The sequence below is a fragment of the Planococcus citri genome, chromosome 5 (genome assembly GCF_950023065.1).
Source record: "Planococcus citri chromosome 5, ihPlaCitr1.1, whole genome shotgun sequence".
Taxonomy (NCBI): domain Eukaryota; kingdom Metazoa; phylum Arthropoda; class Insecta; order Hemiptera; family Pseudococcidae; genus Planococcus; species Planococcus citri.
Genome location: NC_088681.1, coordinates 25,207,283 through 25,223,037, shown reverse-complemented (window position 1 = coordinate 25,223,037; position 15,755 = coordinate 25,207,283). Strand labels below are relative to the sequence as shown.

The window sequence follows — 15,755 nt, the reverse complement described above, 5'->3', positions numbered from 1 at the left end:
GGTCTGAATATGTAAAATTAATCTAAAATTTACAATTTTCAAATTTCTAAAAATTTGTCAAGAATTGAAAAATAAATTCGAGAAATTCTTTTTGTCAGATGGTTTCTTTTCACTGACATTTTATTCGTGCGTTATTATAAAGTGATTGAAATTATGACATGGTTATGATCGGTGCGTGTATATTAAATTGGTATGAAATATACAAATTGTACAGCTTAATTTAACATAAAAAAAATAACCGAAGATAATTGTGGAAATCTTACAATAAACAATTCGCATCATACCATACGTTCTACAATTCGATTTGTCAATTTAAGTAAATAATGAGCGTGTGAATAAGATAGCAGTGAAATCTTAGTATAGCATCATACTTATTTATGTACCTATGCAGAGAGAGAGAGAGAGAGAGTACCTATCAGATAAATACTTAAATTACTCCTTATATCTACATAGTATACTTAATTCGATTATCACAACGCTTTAGTACACGTTGGAAATGATGGATGGATTTAAATAGAGCACGAATGCGGTAAGATGGGAAAAATGGAGACGAGCTATAAGGTATTATACCATATTAAATTGGTCGTTACACAAAATATACTTCAAGATGAAAATTTCTCTACATAAGATGAGGTAAAAGCGGTGGTAATTAACGGCGAATAAATCGTTTTTACGGTAAAAAATTTACTCAATTTATTTCAAGTTTTTTTTTCTACTACTTCGCTCGTATACAGAAGCTAAAGCAGCAGCAGCAACAACAACAGCAAAAGCAACATAAACGTCCAATCATAAGGTGAAATAAAGCGCAGAGCGTGATACCGGGCATCGTTACTTTTTGAAAAAATAAATTTCAAATATCGTTCTTTCTTTTTCTATTTTGATTACTTTGAAAGTAATTTAGCCGAAGATTTGTTTTATTAATATACCTCTTGTACCTCATCCAGCCCTGTTATAACCACAATGGTTACCGCGTCTTCGTTGTTTTATCTTTCTCGATACTTTTTTTTTTTTTTTTGAATTTTTACAGTTATTAAAACGTTGGTGTTTTTTTTTTTTTCGTTCGGGGGACGAGTTCGTCGTACAAAATAATAAGGCGAAAGAAAGAAAAATAAAAATAAAAACACGAGGTTTTTTGTGGCTCAACAACGTACACAGAGTAGGTACACTAGGTTTCCTTAATTACTGAAATGGTATTTCATAACTAATGTTTTTTGATCGTTGCGCGAAAAGCACCTTACGATCATTAAAAACTTTAATGATTTTTTATATTCGGTGTTTTTTTTCCCGTAAGTATTTGTTTTCATTCGAGCTCGGGGGAGAGAAAAAAAGATGCTTTTCGAATGGTAAGATGGACGGTGGGTATCAGTGTGGCGGTACGTTTTGCGAAGAAATACGGCGCAGAGCAGGCGGCGGTGGCGTTTATTGTACGTCATAAATTTGGCGCTTGTTTTCGGGGGCCCCCTTTTTAATTAATATAATTAACGCGATAGGTATACGAAGCAGTGCGGCGACGTTCTTGTATAAATTGGACGTTGTAATAGTGTGAGAAGGAACGAGAGCGTCGTGTATAGTATTTCGAATTTCAATGTAAACAAAGCTGCGAAGCGGAGCTTTATAACATAGTGTAGTAATTGAGAAAGACCAAGGGGGGATTTTTAACGACGCAATTTTCGTTAATTCTTCACCTGGCGACGACCAAACGAGAGAAACTACACGGTGTATTTTTATTATCGGTTAATTTTCATAATACAATTAGCGCCGCTCGCTCGGTGCGAAGATGAGTGAGGAAAAAGGGGCAAGGGCAGAGTAACGTCGTTGTATCCGAACTTGAGTCTAGGCAAAGGGTTAACCCGCTATAGCGTAGGAAATTATCCGTCAATTAAATAGCATTTTAGAAGCATTAACGTCGTCGACGATGGTGTATAATCTGCGCGCGGCATCGCCATCCAAAAAACACCATTCTACGTACAGTTAGGTCTACTCCGAATGGTAGCAGGTAGGTAGAGGTGCTAGGTGTACACTGTACCTGTGTGTCTATATGCTACAGAGTGAGGAAAAAAAACTCGTCATCGTCTCTCGGTCGGTATATAGAGTTGAAGCTGCCTTGGTCGGCTAGCTCGAAAATTGATGAGCGCTGACGAAAAAATAATAATCGAAATGTTAAAAAAGGCGAGAACTGGTTCACGCAACCAAATCTCATTTTCGTTTCCGTATATGCGTGTGTGTGTTTTCGGTGTGACAAATTATATTGATTTATCTAACGTCTTCACGGGTAGTTTGTTGTGTAACTGCGATGATGATCGTATTATTGAGCAGAGGTACCTCTCCCTGTTGCTCTAAACATATAGGTACGTTATACGAGCCATGTATGCGTGTAACTCGATCCCACACTCGAATATCTATCATCTTATTTATCTGCGTTTATCATCGAAATACTATTTTTTTTTCGCCGATCTCGTTTCGATTTCTGTGAACATCGAGTATTTATTTCCTCTATAAGATACCTTTTTACACTCCTCGGGAGCTGTAGTAGCTGTAGGTATTTTCTGACTTAAACCAGTTTCCATGTTTCTTTGAGCAGCGTTCTGCTTGTTTGCAAATCCATCGATGCTGGTTGATTAAGTCAACTTTGAGATTGATTTGAAAATGTAAAAAAAAAACTAAGGTGGGAAAGATCAACAGATTTTCAACAAAAAAATTTTTAAAAAATAATAAGAAAGTATTTGATTATTAACATTGATTTCTTTTCAAACTTTAAAATGAAGAGTGAGAAGCATGCCTTTTTCGATTTTTGGTGAACTTTGACCCGGTGAGCTGTTCAGTGCCTCTGGGAAACTGTAGAAGAATTGCTTGCCAAAGGTATCATCAAGTTTTTTCTTCAGTCTTCCTCTGCTCCTCCTGCCAGTTGGAGTGTACAAGTATTCTTTAACTTTTTGTGGGGACCGTTCATCAGGCATTCTATCAATGTGTTTTCGCCATTTCTTTCTGTAATCTTTCACTCATCTAATGATTAGCTCTGCTCATAGCTCCTTCAGGATATCTTCGCTCCTTTTCCTATCTTGTCTTGTATATCCTGCCATGGCTCCCATGAATCTCATTTCTACTGCAGTTACTCTGCTTTTTATATCCTTTCTCATCGTCCATGTTTCACTTCCATACAGCAGCATTGGTCTTGCCAGCATATTGTAGATTCTTATTCGAGTTTTGACACGGACTTTTTTTGGAGGAATGGCTTGATTTATTGCTCCGCTTACTCTCAGGAACTTATTGATCTTAAGTTGTGCGTCGACTTCTCCTTCTTTTCCATTTATTCCTAGCACACTCCAGGTATAGCAATCTTCAGCTTGTTTTGTTTCTTCCATAGCGTGGGCTTTTTTGCCTGCTGCCCAACAGGGTTCCCTGATTTTCCAGCCAGTTTCTTCTTATTTTTGTTTTCTCAAGAAATTGTTTTTTTTTGCTTCTATGAGTTTCTAGCATTCTAGCCCAAGAAAGTATAGCTTGATGAGGGGGCTGCCCTCTGCGCCATCAAGCCGACTTTCCCAAAGTTCGGCTATAGCTCTGGATTCTCGCTTTTATACAGGATTTGTGCCTAGCACTAGCAGTATTTATGGCTCTTGAGTATCAGGGTTTGCAAGCTTCGCTCCTCTTCCTGTTGCTGCTTCGGGGATATTTTCCAATTGTTTTCTCTTCTCCCCTACTTCCTGAGACGGTTTGATGTTGTAGTCCATTCAGGTTGCAGATTTGACGCTGGGCACACAGACATGCCAAGGTGTTAGGTTTGGTCTCAGCCTCATTCTCAGCTTCCAGCCAGTCAAAGATGAGTTACCTGCCTCTGCAACGTGGATGCTCCAAACCTCTCTTAAGGTTTCTCTGTGAATTTTCAAAAATCAAATTTTGGCCAAAAATGTGGAAAAAAATCAAAGTTTTACCAAATTGACCTAGAAAGCTGAAATTTGGGATATACCCTATTTTTGACCTGCCAAATTGATTGAAAGTTGTTTCAAACTGTTTTGAACAGTTCTAGAGCCTCCAGCAGATTTTTGATCCTTGAAATTCCCACAAAATTTTATTAAATGGAGTTGAAAAGTTGGATTTTCATGTAGAAAGTTTGATTTTGAAAAAGAACTGCAGGTGGATTTCGAGTCATTTTGGAGCTTCCAGCGACTTTTTAAAAGGTTTCATGGCGTTTTTAGGAAAATTGAAATATTCAAAAAGTAGCTGGAAGCTTCAAAACCACTTGAAACCATCATGCAGTCGACTTCATATTGTATTGACTAACTCCATTTGATAAAATATTGTGAAAATTTCAATTTTCAAAAATCTACTGGAGGCTTCAGTAGTTTTCAAAAAGTTGCTGAAGGCTCCAAAATGACTTGAAATCCACCTTCAGTCGACTGTTGTAGCATATTGAAATTGGTTTGTAGATTGAATTTCGGACCCAAAAAAATGTTGAGATCCAAAACTTAACTCTCCACATAAAAAAAATATACATATATTTTTGCTTCTCAAAATACGAAATTTTGAGAGTTTTTGGCCTCACTTCGTCAAGCTTTTTTGCTTTTTTTTTGGAACTGAAATTTCTAAAAAAAATCATTCAAATCCTGAAATTTTCAAGTCAAAGATATCAATTTTTTTACAAAAAAATTCTATGCTTAAGGCTTCTAAAAATTGAAAAATGAAAACGAAAAAATTTCATGAGTCATAAAAGGCTACAAGTGTAACCATAATTACCTAATCGTATCATTTGGCAAAACTGTCTTCTCATCTTTTATCTCACATTAAAAAACTCACCTTTTTATTCGGCAAAATTGGTATTTTTTTTCTCAGTTCAGTCGGTAAATTTTTGGTTCACCACCTCCACCCTCCTTCCCAAAGAAAATGCTTAGTTTCGTCCCCGATTACGAGGAATTGGATTAGTATTACGTGTTCCATTCTAGAGTATGCTAAAAAAAATACCGTGTCATCGGCATTTTTATCTGCCACTGCTCATTATTTTTAGTCCTTTTTTTTTGGCAATTTTGTGAAAATGAATTGGGGTGAGGGGTGGGTGAGTATTAGTACATTTTTCAATTTTGAAAATGTCGTTCCAAAAGGTCCTTTTTTTTAGTTTTCAGATTCTGTTAGACACCCTAAATTGAGCCTTCTCATCTCATGGCAATTGGCCTCCAAGAAAAATACACAAGTCACACATTCACGCACTTTCAGCACACCTGTCCTGTCATTCTGACCTCACAGCAAACAAATCAAACGCCGATGATACCTACTTATTCAACTACGAGTATAATTAACGAGAACGACTCATTTTCAAAAACTCTTTAATACATAACGAAATTTCTTCCATTCGCGTTTGTCGGAGAATGAGTCGCATCGCTCGTTGAAAATTCCACACCATCTAATTACCCCGCCCATCGTCACGGTAGCGCGAAATAAACCAACTGTTGAAAATGACCGGTTTAGTCCACCAGTCCAAACTCACAGAGTCTTCTTCATGATCTCGAGTACACAAACGACACCGTTTACTCGACTAATTCTTCTTATTCCTTTATATCCGTACACGAATTTCATTCTCGATTCAACGCATATTTTTCAAACCAAGACGCACGTTGAGGTACTCGCATGGAGAATATAATACAAATAATAATAATAATAAATAATTTGAATATTTTACGTCGTCAGCTACGTATATATAGCGGTATAACGGCGCGATTAGTATGACCTTTCTTGAGCACGGTGGCTTCTTCATTCATGAGCATTTTTTCCCTCATTTCCATCGAGTAGGATAGCCGTGAATAAGAAAACCATCATCGTCGTATAATATTCGCCTCTCTCGCTCCTTTCTCATAGCTCGAGTGCGAAATATGTGTCATTTTTATGGCTCATCGCGAACCGTAAATATTACGCGAATTCGCCGCAGCAGCCTGTGGTATTACCTGCCAACCGAGATAGCGTTTGCGCGAAAAATGCAACCAAATAAGAATTACAAATTTATGTAAATATTAAATATAAAATGCGACCGTGTATATTGTGTATAGTTTAGGGGTGTAAAGACGAGAAATTTTCGTCTCTGTTTCTCCCTTTCTAGTATGTACGTATAATACTCTAAATTATACCAACGTCGCAACCATCGCTGCAGCACATCTACGTCTACACATACTACATATATACGGGTTAAACGCTCTGCAAATTGCATTAGACGATGTATCGTCTTTAAGCAATAATATAACTCGGTGTGCAGCAGATACCAGCGATGCTGGCTCGAGTCGTAAATACGCGGATTTGAAATCGCAAGGATCACCGCAAAGAGGGAACAAACGTTGCTTATCTCGAACCAAGTATTCGCATGCATACGAATTATACGAGTATTTGTACGAATGCTCGTCTCCATATGGTTCTATTGCAGCTTTTTTATAAGACGTTGTGTGGAATTGAACAAGTCGCAAGAACGGTGCTCGCAAGTCGCAAGAGATTGACGATAACCAGTCAGGTTTGAACAAAATCAAACTACATCGAAAGATCATATTATCTTAAAATTAAAAAGTCCTAAACTTTTGTTGTCGTTTTTTGGTAAAGAAAAGGTCCTGTTTTTTGGTTGAAATTTTCAAAAACCTATATCTTTTGATAAAATTTTCAGATATTTGTAATTTTGGCTAAAAAATGAAAAGTTTCATTTTTTCCAAAATTCCTAATTAAAAGTCTGTGTTTGCTAAGTTGACTTGGGTTCTGTTTTATCCTTTGACTATATATACATGGACTGCTATCTTCATTGTTGCCGATGAAGCCGAAGTAATAGAGGTACTTAATCGGGAGCATCGGGAATTTTCATGCGCGCGCAGGAATCCGAACCTCGCTCACACCTTCCAATCACCAGCGACGGACACCCTCCTACGTTCCAACAACCGCACTGCTCGTTGCAACGAAATCTCGCGCATGCTCAGAGCCCATGTCCCGATTAAGTACCTTCATTGCTTTGGCTTCACGATTCCGTTCAACAACAATAGGAGATAGCAGTCCATGTATATATAGTCAAAGGTTTTATCACCTTAAATTTTCAAAAATGGTAGGTACCTTACCTACTCAACCTTTTTTTTTTTGCCAAATTGAAAAAAAACAATCATTTTTTTAAACGAAATTATCAAAAATTTATAAACTTGGCCAAGATTGTCAAAAATTTATAAATTCTGCCAAAATTGTCAAAAACTTATAAATTCGGCCAAAATTGTTAAAACCTTCTAAATTGTGTCAAAATTGTCAAAAACTCCTCAATTTTGTCAAAATTGTCAAAAACTTTTAAATTCTGCCCAACAATGTCAAAAATGTCTAAATTGTGCCAACATTCTCAAAAACATGTAAATTCTGCTAAAATTGTCAAAACCGTTTAAATTGTGCCAAAATTGTCAAAAACTTACAAATTGTGCCACAATTGTCAAAAACCTTTAAATTGTGCCAAAATTGTCCAAAAACTTACAAATTGTGCCACAATTGTCAAAAACTCCTAAATTCTGTCAAAATCGTCAAAATAAAACCTTTTAAATTGTGCCAAAATTGTCTTAAACTTTTAAATTTTGCCCAAAAATGTCAAAACCGTCTAAATTGTGCCAAAATTGTCAAAAACTTCTAAATTGTGCCAAAATTGTCAAAACGTTTTAAATTTAGCCAAAATTGTCAAAAACTTTTAAATTCTGCCAAAGTTACCAAAAACTTCTAAATTTTGCCCAAAAATGTCACAAACGTCCAAATTTTGCCAAAATTGTCAAAAACTTCTAAAACTTGCTCAAGAAATGTCAAAAACGTCTAAATTTTTCCAAAATTACCAAAAACTCCTAAATTGTGCCAACAATGCCAACATTGACAAAAACTTTTGAATTCTGCCAAAATTCTCAAAACCTTTTAAATTGTGCCAAAATTGTGAAAAACTTTCAAATTGTGCCACAATTGTCAAAAACTCCTAAATTCTGTCAAAATCGTCAAAATAAAACCTTTTAAATTGTGCCAAAATTGTCTTAAACTTTTAAATTTTGCCCAAAAATGTCAAAACCGTCTAAATTGTGCAAAAATGTCAAAAACTTCTAAATTGTGCCAAAATTGTCCAAAAACTTACAAATTGTGCCACAATTGTCAAAAACTCCTAAATTCTGTCAAAATCGTCAAAATAAAACCTTTTAAATTGTGCCAAAATTGTCTTAAACTTTTAAATTTTGCCCAAAAATGTCAAAACCGTCTAAATTGTGCCAAAATTGTCAAAAACTTCTAAATTGTGCCAAAATTGTCAAAACGTTTTAAATTTAGCCAAAATTGTCAAAAACTTTTAAATTCTGCCAAAGTTACCAAAAACTTCTAAATTTTGCCCAAAAATGTCACAAACGTCCAAATTTTGCCAAAATTGTCAAAAACTTCTAAAACTTGCTCAAGAAATGTCAAAAACGTCTAAATTTTTCCAAAATTACCAAAAACTCCTAAATTGTGCCAACAATGCCAACATTGTCAAAAACTTTTGAATTCTGCCAAAATTCTCAAAACCTTTTAAATTGTGCCAAAATTGTGAAAAACTTTCAAATTGTGCCACAATTGTCAAAAACTCCTAAATTCTGTCAAAATCGTCAAAATAAAACCTTTTAAATTGTGCCAAAATTGTCTTAAACTTTTAAATTTTGCCCAAAAATGTCAAAACCGTCTAAATTGTGCAAAAATGTCAAAAACTTCTAAATTGTGCCAAAATTGTCAAAATGTTTCAAATTTAGCCAAAATTGTCAAAAACTTTTAAATTCTGCCAAAGTTACCAAAAACTTCTGAATTTTGCCCAAAAATGTCACAAACGTCCAAATTTTGCCAAAATTGTCAAAAACTTCTAAAACTTGCTCAAGAAATGTCAAAAACGTCTAAATTTTTCCAAAATTACCAAAAACTCCTAAATTGTGCCAACAATGCCAACATTGTCAAAAACTTTTGAATTCTGCCAAAATTCTCAAAACCTTTTAAATTGTGCCAAAATTGTGAAAAACTCTTCAATTTTGTCAAAATTGTCAAAAAAGTCTAAATTCTGCCAAAATTGTCAAAAACTTTCAAATTGTGCCACAATTGTCAAAGACTCCTAAATTTTGCGCAAAAATGTTAAAATCGTCTACATTTTGCCAAAGTTGTCAAAAACTTCTAAATTGTGCTAAAATTGTCAAAAACTTCTATATTTTGCCAAAATTGTCAAAAGCTTCTAAATTGTGCCAAAATTGTCAAACACTTCTAAATTTTGCCCAAAAATTTCACAAACGTCCAAATTTTGCCAAAATTGTCAAAAACTTCTATATTTTGCCAAAATTGTCGAAACCTTTTAAATTGTGCCAAAATTGTCAAAAACCTCAATTTTGTCAAGATTGTCAAAAAATTCTAAATTCTGCCAAAATTGTCAAAAACCTTCTAAATTTTGTCAAAATTTTGACTGAAGACATCTTCAAATTTAACCATCATCTCCACCTTCTTTCTTCTCCCTGACGTTTTCGACATTGGAAATGATTTTCTAGCTATTGCAGGCCAAGCTATAATCCACCAGTCCACCTCCTCTACTCATCACAATCAAATTCAAACCGAAAATATCAGCAAATAGTAACACGAGTTCAACTATGAAAAATCTAAACATCTCCATAGCACTCAACATGCAATTTTTTTCATCCTCCTCTCTCATCTAGACTACTTTTCAACCACACCGCATTATTTAAAATTGGCGTAAAATTCACTCCAGATATATAGCACGATCTGCATCTACACGTACGTATATTTTCTACTCTCATTTCACTAACTGGTCTACTCGCTATACTGAAAGGATCGAAGCGATGCAACAAGCAACCGGCGTCTTCTTTGGTATACGTCTCATTTATATCTGTCTGTCATGATATATTCGATCGAACTAAAAAAGCACGTTCAGTGTGAACGCGTCTAATATGTTTCCTTCCACTATTTTTTTCCTCTGTTTGGTAGACAACGAAAAAATAATTACCTATACTATTCCAGTTCTTATACTACATATAGAAATAGTACTACGACGATTGTGACTGCGACGAAGAGAAAAAATAAAGCAGCAGCAAGCAAGTTAACCGAGGCAGTCGAAATAAATATACATAACGAGCTAAATAGAAGCAATCGCACGAAGTGAAGTTGAAAAAAAAGGCTAGAAATCACCTTTATAAAACTATAATTCAAATTTAATGAGTTAATTTACCAAATTCTCGCGTTCTTTACGGTTTATTTCCGTTTTTTTTTCGAGTCGCTTGAGACAGAGACTTGTGAGACACAACAAAAAGCATACACGTTCACGTACCTGTAAACATACAAGATAGAATAAAACATTAGGATTTCATTCGGTCGAAATACAGAATATATAAGATGCTAAGATATCTAAAAACCTATAGGTACATAATTCTTCTACCGTACAAACCCAGTAGGTTACCTACTCGCTTAAAAACATAGTAAGGCTCGAAAAACAAAACTGAACACAAAGAAGAGAGGAAAAATTCGATACCGATGTTCCGGCTGATCAAATTATACCTCCAAACACCTGAATCATAAAGGTAATTGCACATCTAATGAAATTAATGCATCTCGATTACCTACATAATATAACGGAAACCTGGAAACCTGATTCTTACGTACCATGTACACAAGCCATAACGGTTTCACACATAAAGTTCAAACCATTTTATTAATATAGTAATTTGGAAACAGGCGAATTACTCGATCGCAGGTACGTACATATTTTCTTTCCTTTTCTTTTCGCGTCCTCTCCCTCGGCATCTCTTGGATGTCTCAAGTCTCGCACGTATTCGCGAACTATCTTTCTGCGGCTGGCTGCTCTCAAAACAACAAATTATTATCCGAGAAATCACGCTTTTTTTCCGAACGTCTCCCAAAGTCGAACCGTGATTAAGGTTTAATCTCGACTATATTTTCGTATAAAACGACAAAATTACTTTTATCTTCGATCTACGATGAAATAGTTAATCGCCATACGAATATATAACCGCATTCTTCACTTTTACACACTGCTGTAGTCATTCTATCTTCTCACATGGGGCCTTAATTTATTCGTGGGCGCGTATCTCTCCTTCATACTTCATATGTACGTCTACGTATGAAGCTTACCTATACGTTTTCCTGTTTCTAGGCACAGAATATACGACCAACACAGCTCTGCACACTCCGGATGAAAAAAAAATATACGGCTTTATTAAGTATTTTACATCGTTTCGTAATCGTACATTTGTACTTGTTTTATTTTCTTCTCTTTTTTCACTTCACCAAAATGTGTCTTATTTGGAGTTGGCTCTGCATCTTTTTTTGAATTTCTACATCTAGCTGTGGTTTTTTTTTTGGTGGACGAGCGACGATCGCGCGACTTGGATATCAGTTATACGCGAACGATAGACTATATTCACTCAGCGTGATGTCGTCGTATTTTCGGACATGTATGTTTAGACCAGAGGATCGTTTCACCCTTTAAAGGTAAATATGAATAACATACTGGTATTTTTTTACTATATTTTTTTATTCTTTCGGGTATTTTTATAGATGAGTCGTTGTCGAATTAAGGCGGCGTTGAGGCGAAGAAATTTCAACCTTCGTGTTTTACTCGTGTTCTCATCGTCGAGTACATGAAACCCAACCCATGTGTCTGCATTTCAGTTTGTATAGTGAACTTTTAGAAGCATACTTGAGTACAGATTGAAAATGAAACCATTTCTAAATTAATGAACTAGAAATACCGAGACAAATGGACCAAGTTTTAAAATAAACACGAGAATATGGAATTGCAGACGTTCAGGTCGACTGTGTAATGCGTGGGCAATATTTATACTCGTACATGGTGGAAATCTTTTTTTCGTTTTTTCCCCGCTCCCACCCCCTACGGTTCTTACTTTGGGTGAAAAAAAGTGGCGTCAGTGGACTTACCAATTTAACAGAATATGAAAAAATCGAGGTATCAAACAAAATTCTTTAAAATTGTGAACTTTCAAGTTCCAATACCTCAGTTAAGTCCCTACTTAGGTAAAATCAACTTGTATACCAATCGCCTTCATCCTTCTTAAAAATATATAAGAAATCCGAAAAATTGAAATTTTTACTTTTTTTCACCTTCTAATCCTTGAGTCTGACTTTAAAATTATGGGAAATTTTTACAGATAACTTATTGACATTCTGACATCTTGTAATATAAGACTCTTGAAAACGGAAAAATCGTTTAGAATGATCCCTATCAATGAGATTTTATTTTTGGGTTTAAGGCAAAAATCATATCCATGACTTGAAACTTTCCTCGCAGAGGAGACTACCTCCATTTTTTTTGAGCTTTGGAGGTCTTTAAATAGGCGGCCAACATTGTTGGGGAGATTGAGGAAAGGTTTTTCCTGAAAAAAGAATTATCTAAAAATAGGTATTCTGCCCAGAAATGAAAAATTTTCAAATAATTTGTACCTACAGACAATAGACATCAATTTTCCATCTTTTTTGATATTTTTAAACTTTAGGGGCTTCGATTGATATCTAACGGAATTTCTTTTGAAAAAAACCACTACTTTTTCACCACTTTTTTGACCACCTTTTTTCAACAAAATTTTCAGAAAACTTTCCACTCGACCCCCCCCCCCCCTACACATAAAATGAACAGGGTGTACATTTTTGGCAAGTCATTTTTGTGGGCGAGGGGGTCGGATAATTTTTTTCATAACTTTCTTTTCAAACTGACTGAGTTGAGAGCTTTTGAAAATGTTTATTTTCAAGATGACTAAATTTTTTGGTTTTTAAAATTTTAAAATTTGAATGATATTTTTTTGAAGGAAGTTGATTTTTAAAAAGAAAACACAGCATGCCCGAGCGAGGGCGAAAGCTCCTGAGCTGAAAATTTGTATTTCGAGAGGCATAGGAAAAATTATGTTTTTTGTGAGAAGTTCATTCTCAATTTTTTAAAAGACAATTCCATTTTGGTATCGAAAAAGAAAAGAAAACAAGCCCCAGCGAAGCGAGAGCAAAAGTCTTGGAAAATTTGTGAATCCAGAGTAATAAATAGGTAATGTTTTTCTTTTATCACAGGCCCATATCCGAAATTTGCAATTGATCGTTTTTTAAAAATTCCATTACATTTCCTGACATTCTCAGACCGACCAATATTCCTGATTTTTCCAGGCTTTCCAGGAGAATGGACACACTAACCCTAATTAACAAAGTCAAATTTTTCGCAGGAAAATTTTCAAAAAAATTGAACTTGAAAGAAAAATTGTATGCAAAGTATTTTTCATTTTCAAACAAAATTAAAAGAAAAAATAATACAAATGAACACATTGATGAATTTTTTCATTTTTTCACTATCTTTTTGATCAAGTTCACTACTTTTTCACTACTTTCACCACCTGTTAGATACTCTGTTTATACAAGGAGACAACATCATTTGGATGGGCGCGGGTTGGGGGGGGGGTCTTGAAAACGTGGTTATCTAAAAGTACTCTGTCCAGAAATGAAACATTTTCAAAAAATATGTATAGATGTCGATTTTTCAATTTTTTTCGAATTTGAGATGCTTTGTAGGAAACTAACATTATTTAGGAGACTAGTAAAAGGGTTTTCTTAAAGAAGTGCTTATTTAGAAAAATTCTGCCTATAAATGAAAAATTTTCAAAAATTTCTGCAGACATCAATTTTTTATATTTTTTTATTTTACCCAAACTTGGGGGGCTTCATACAATTGACCCAACATCATTTGGGTGTCCAATAAAGGTTATTTCTTTAAAAAGGGAATTTTCAACAAATTTCCTCTGCTTTTTATTTATTCTCATTTTTTGTGATTTTTTCAAGTTTGAGGGGCTCCTTATTAGAGGGCTAATATGGTTTGGAGGACGGGGAAACATGCAAAGTGCTACGTGCAGTCTCGTTTAGTTAAGTTCCATCGATGCCTTTAGTATTGGGGAGGCCACCGATAGAGATGGAAAAAAGCGTATAGTGTTCTGTAAGTAGTAATATGTGTATACTATTCAATTATAAGTTTTTTATGTCATTGTACGTCTGACTAATATGTCTAGTGCAATGACCTTAATTAGATGAATACCTCGTAATATAATCAGGTGCCTAATAGGTATATTATTCGCACGTCCTATTCCACCTGCGAGTGGCATGGACAAAGTTGTAATGCTCGTAAGATTACAGATCTCTTAGCAGGCTTTCTCACTATAGGTAGAGTTAAGTCATTTACGTCTCCAAATATCATTCAGTCAAATGCTATGTGAAAACATAATTGCACACGATGTATGTTTATGACAATTTGTAAATAGTGTAAATATGGGTAATTCTCAGAAAAAGGTAAAATTCGTGTACATGGCAAATTTCTCAACGGTTTTAGCATGAATTTTTTTTTTTTTTTGGTCCATTCAAGAATGACCCCGCACACATTTCACCCATGGTATTGAGGTTTTTAGACCCTCCTTTCATTGGTGTACATTTGATTTTATACCCCAAATGTCCTTCGACTTGGCTGTCACACATCATGTTTTTGAAAATGAATGTTATAAAGTGTCATGAACTTCATTTTTTTTTGGAAAAATTGACACATTCTCATTATCATAGAACATGAAGGTCTCTTATTGTGCAAATTGCAATTGCAATAAGTCTATAGGAAGCTCACAATTCACATTTTAAAACTGTCACACACTTTTTGCGCAAATTTTCGAGCAATTTTCAATTATTTTTGGTAGCTTCCCAATCCAACATTTCTTTCTGGTGAGTGGCTGCACTGGTTCACTGTTCTCATAGAAATGTTACCCCGCATCGTTCTTTTTAAAAACTACATTACAGCTCGTTCTGATCGTACTTATCTGTGAAGTTTTGATATTTCGCAAAATCTGTGTCCTTCGGCTTGGTGTTTTCATTTACGCCAATGAACCCGCCAAAACCAATAATTGAGCACGGGAAGTTATTCTACATGATAAGTACACATTTATTACGTGTTAAAAATCGAATAATGTCCAGTAGGTAAGGCTAGAAACGAAAAAACGTTGAGATTGTCCTTCGGCTTGTCCAGCGCCCATTTGTCCTTCGACTTGGCCAAATTTCAGACAACTGTACTTTTATCGCGCTAGTCGGCATATTACACGATAATACAAGCAACATTTTACATTTTCTCCCTCCCCACACTTCACCTCTACCCCTACCAAAAAAATAAGTCCAGATTCGAACTCTGCGGCCTGAAAAACATAAATCGACATATTACACGATAATATAAGCAAAATTTGACATTTTCCCCCTCCCCACGCCTCACCCTCCACCTCTACAAAAAAAATAACTCCAGATTCGAATTCTACGACCTTGAAAACATGTCAATCGACATATTACACATCGATGAGGGTCGAATTCTAATTATCGCCGTTTTAGGGGGGCCGGGGTCCACAGTGGGGGGGGATTGAATTGAGGCCAACACTAGAAAAGGGATCTGGGACACATATACAAATGATTACCACTTGAAATTTTCCAAAAAAATGATTTTCGTTTTTCAAAATTATGCATATCAAAATCGACCCTTTTTCTGAGAATTACCCAAATATATAGTATAAGTAAAACAGCGTTTTTATTTATGACTATAAACATTGAATGTGTATGGTTGAATAGATAGAATTCTGACGCAGAAACAAAGAATCTTCATAAATTGAACTTTTTTTCTTTTTTTTTTTGATTTTTTCAACAGGGGGGACTATCGGCACCACTTTTCTTGCAGATAGGAGGGGGGGGGG

General features: G+C 35.2%; 1 protein-coding gene across 13 annotated transcripts in view; it reads right to left on the bottom strand.

The window, feature by feature from the left end:
* Eph (Eph receptor tyrosine kinase) overlaps window positions 1-15,755 on the bottom strand; it is a 395,699-nt gene that overhangs the window by 209,672 nt on the left and 170,272 nt on the right. The window contains exon 1 of one of the 13 annotated variants that reach the window (XM_065365326.1): window positions 10,208-10,283. The exons of the other annotated variants lie outside the window; for them this stretch is intronic. The gene's annotated coding sequence lies outside the window, so the exon portion shown is untranslated. Of the gene's footprint in view, window positions 1-10,207; window positions 10,284-15,755 lie in introns of those variants that run through there. 13 annotated transcript variants of the gene reach the window in all.